The following is a 5,009-nucleotide window of genomic DNA, read 5'->3' as shown; positions in this document are numbered from 1 at the left end:
ATGGATATTATCTCTCTCAATATTTGAATAAAATATGATTTGTACATATGTAAAGTGTCTAGAATATCATAAATAAAAAATGTTTTATTCTTGAGTGTTGTGTTGCATTTTGTAACAAGGAGAAAGAGTAGAAAATAATTGTAAATTACTGATTATCAGCATCAAATGTAGATTATAAAATAATTATTTAAATAAAAGATTTTCAGATAAAATATTCATTTCACATCTAAGGATCTAAAAAATTTCCTCAGAAGCAATTACTAACTTCACTTTTCCTTTTCTTTTTGTACTGTTTTCATTTTCTCCCTAGTGGATACATACTTTAAAATTATGGCATAAATAAACCAATTAAGCATAAATAATAAGTGTTTGAAAACACCATAAAATTCCCCTTAAGAATGCATGAAGTATATTTGAACTAAGAATTGAAACCTTGGCATGTAATCCACTAACCAGTCAGGATTAGAAACTGTTTATATTATTGTTGGTGTATGCTTTCCATCATGGAATTTAGCTGTTTTTACTACCAAGTTTCACAAATTCTTATACACTTTTCTTTAATCATATACTTATCCTCTCCATTGTCCACAACATAAAGTATCTTCTTTCTGACTTTAACAACTGTCCTTAGAAGTTAAAAACAAAACAAAACAAAACAAACAAACAAACAAATAACAACAACAACAAAAAAAGATAGCTCAGGAATGGACTTGATTCAAGATATGTATTAAAATCTATCATTTTCATCCTGATATTCCACAATATTTAACTCCTCAACTCAGCTGATCTACTTAAAGCTCTTCTTGGCCTCTTGTGTAATTCTATCACATGGACATGACATGGCCATACTTCTTGAGCTGTCATCTCATTTGATTGCCCACAGAAATCCTTACAAGACGGTTCTATTAACTCTTCACAGTGGCGTCAGGGAAAGACCTAGAAGGTACAGGCAGTCCCTAGCACTTACTGCTTGCTGGAAGAGTGTAGTGATACTATTCTGCGGTGGTGAAGACATACATCTATAAATACATCTAATACACTCATAGGCTCATGCAGCTGAACTTGGGGAAAATATTTTGATTCTATCCTATCTGAAGTAGGTAGATTTTTTTTTAACATTCACCAAGGCAGAAGACAACACTGTACCTCTTAACATTTCATGCAATACATTCCCTTCCCTTTAGAAACAGAAATGCCTTGGGTGAAAAGTATACCCATGCTTTGAGGTCATCTCCCTGGAAAATACTTCCTTAATGATGGATTTCTGTTGCTGTTTTTGTTGATATTTTGTAGGAATTTTATTTGGCAAACTGAATAAATAATAACAAGAAACACATTATTTACAGCTTTTTGGCATATTTGAGCTTTGGTTTCTTATTCTCTACGCTGGAAGTGAGAAATCTGGGCAAAAGGTGGCAGGGCTGGCTCTGTGGCTGAATGAACAGCACACCATGCTGCTGAAAAGGGCAGGATGTTGGTGTCCTGAAGACTTAAATTTTGATCCACAGCCATGGTTTGATGGTTGGTGTGTGATCTTACTGTTATAATTCATTTAGTGGAATTGCCTATAGAAAGGTATATAAGACAAAAAAGTAACAGATTGTTGCATTACACACCTAGGGATGTCCAATTTATACCCATGATTCTAATTTCAAATATTGACTTGAAACAATAATGGATTTTTTATTTCAAAAACCATCACAAATTTTTGCTACAGGCTCTATCTACTAAGATGGTTGAATTCAATATTTGAAATTATTTCTCTCTTTCAGCTATCCAGTAAGAGAAATTGGCTTGTCATATTTATTCTCCCATTGACAAATCAGAAACCTGAAAAATAACTTAAGCATGAAACATTAATATTATGCCAGAGACTCATCCTCATTTTTATCAACTAACACTAGTACTTAAGAATATTTTTAAGTGTGTGTCTGTGTGTGTGCACATGCATACATATCTATGCAGACCTATAGAAGGCATCAAATCCTTTACACCTAGAATTACTGGAGATTGAAAAATGTGCAGTAAAGAATGTATTAGAGTTTACTTTGAATTTATTCCCACTTCATGTTCTTATTAATAAAAGTTTTTAGAACTCTTTTAAAATGTAAGTTCGGAAGTGCTGGTCAGAATCCTATTACAGTAACATTGCTAAATTATTCTCATAATAGAGTTTTGTAATCAGAAGAGCATAATAAAATGCCATAAAAATAGATTTCATGATCTACCATCTGTCAATTTCATTAAGTTTTAATCAATTTGGTTAAAATGTAAAAATTGAAACCCACTTGAATTATAATGTTGTTTGGTACACTGCCTTTTACTTTCACAGGATACATCAGTGTTTGCTAATTGCCGTTTTGTTTGTTGTCTCAAAATATTTTGCAAACTAGCTCAGGGCTCCCTGTCTCCATATTCAGATAAATATGGGGCTGTTTTCTCTTTTCTAAGGCAGAAAAATAGGTTAGACTAGGAGAGATGGGAGAGTACAGACACCGCTGTAAACTCTAAGTCGTGTTCATTTTAGAGAGCAAATATGGTAATGGACTTTATGCAGCAGAGTACCTGACAATGTTCCTCAAGGGAATACAGTATGGACTGTGTGCAGGGTGGCTTAAATTTTAAGAAAATTGATGTATCGCAAAGCACTGGAATATCTTTACCTCATGTTGATAACCTTTTGTTGGCTTATCCAAAATAGATTTTAAGTCTGGGTGGTTATTCTAGAAATGTTCTTTTTGTACACTTATCATAAGCAAGGCACACTATTAAGTTGTTCAATGTATTCCACTAGATATACAATTAGCTGCACAATCTTCCCTGACATGCATTCATGACTTACATTTTTGTCTTTTTACTTCTAATGTGTAACATCTGTGAGTTACATCTGTGAGTGATGATGTTCATGTAGCTAGCAATTTGTTTTTAAATATGAGAATTTTCTTTTTCTCTAATTTCTCCTTTAATAAATTTCACTTTTATCTTTGTTAATTGTTTTACTAATTATGCTTATTTTTTGTTTTGATTCCTCATTAACATTTTGCTCCTACTAACCTCCCAAGGCACAAGAGAAATTATTTGAACATCCCTATTTATCACTGATGTGAATCTGTGTGTTTTCTTCTTGGAATCTTTAGTTCTTCTTGGTTGTTCTTAATAGATGTGAAGTTTTTATATTTCTTACCTTTGCCTCCTAACCTAATGTTTCTGTCATCTTTCAGGATTTATTTTTTCTTGGGATGTTAATTTTTATGCCTTATCATACGGATTTATAGGAGACTTCTGACGGTTGTTGGTCTGTGGAATTATTGGCTTTGGTATATAGAAGTCCTGCTAGAAATATTGAATGGTTTCACTGGTCTTTCTCCATAAATTTTTAGGGTGTTTTGTATTGCTATTATTAAAGAGTGATATAAATTCTTTCCTGCTATTTAGAAATTGTCATTTTCCTATCTCTCATGTTTGTTCTGTTTCCTTCATGTTGGTGTGATAAACAGAGGATGTATTCAATTACTCTACATATATATGTATATAATGATTACTCCCTTATTTCTACTTTCTATTCTATTTTTTGCTTTCTTATATAATTTTATTTCTTGATTTTATGATGAATTATTTACTCAACTGTCTTGGAATCTTTCAAATAAATTTGAGTATCTGTACATCATTGAGTATAAATGACAAGGAGGTCTTATCTGTGGGTAATTTTGTGTGAATTTGATGACTTTGGGATAAATTGCAGATATTATTCTCTTAAATTGATGGCAGCTAATCATCTAGATTATAAGAGATTACAAATATTGACTCTAAACTAATTATCCTATTTTTCTGCCTGCCATATTTATCTCTTTAGCAATTTGACCTTTATCTAATTACCCTTTTTTTTCTGAATGCTACTTATCTATCTCCTATTTTTTTTTCCTCCAATAGGTGAAGCTTCTGAAAATGTACAAGAATGTTCTGCTTCAATCTTCAGGGCTGTGGCTTTTTCTTAGCCCAGATATTTCAGTGGCCTCTGACTCTGTCGATTGCATTTCATTCTCTTCGTGTGCATGTGCCTGTGTTTGTGCACAGCCCCACTCGTGCACATCAAATACACACACACACATAAACACACACACACACACACACACACACACACACAGAGAGAGAGAGAGAGAGAGAGAGAGAGAGAGAGAGAGAGAGGGGGGGGGCAGTGTGCATTGTCTGCTTACTGAAACTTGTGTATAAGTGATTTTATCACTGTCCACTTTCTTCTGGATAAACAACAAAGGTCTCGTTCCAGTGGAAGACTATGTTTTCCTCTCTGACTGTTATTGATGCCTGCAGCTCTTTGTGTAGGAGTTGGAGCTAGTAAGGCTTCCCTTCCACATGTCAAGGTTGCTGTCAATTATGTAGGCAGACATATTTTTGAAATATTGTGGTTGTAGCTTCTCTATCAATTCTAGGAGACACATCAGGCTTCTTGCTCTTCTATCTTATAAATTGTTTTCCTCCTCTTCCATGATATCTCCTGAGTCATTTTATGAAGTTTTATTGTAGATGACTAATCAGGCCTAGGTCCCACATGATTACACTTTAACCAGCTGTGGCTACTTGCAATGGTCTCTGTGATGAGGATTCTTGACAAACTTTGAAAACCCATAATCCCAACTGTTGGTATTCTGTGTAAGCTCCACCCCACAGCTACCAGGGAACAGCCAGGTTTGTTCTGCCACGCAGTTGCTTGGCAACAGCCAGCTGTGCCTGACACTATAAAAGGGGCTGCTTTCCTTCCCTTTCTCCCCTCTTACCCCCACTTGCTCTTTGTTCTTCCCTGCTTTTGTCCCCTTCCTCACCGCCCACCCCCATGTGCCCATAGCCGGCCGCCTTTCTGCTCTGCTACTCTTCTCTTATTAAACCTCTCCTGTGGAACCATGGTGGCTTGGTGTTTTCTGTCCAGGCATGGGCCTAGATTTAAAACCTAACACCAACTCCATCTTTTGGCTTCCATAATCCATTATTGTTGG

Source organism: Rattus norvegicus, chromosome 2 (genome assembly GCF_021556685.1).
Source record: "Rattus norvegicus strain SHRSP/BbbUtx chromosome 2, alternate assembly SHRSP_T2T, whole genome shotgun sequence".
NCBI lineage: Eukaryota > Metazoa > Chordata > Mammalia > Rodentia > Muridae > Rattus > Rattus norvegicus.
Note: the sequence above shows the minus strand (reverse complement) of the source record.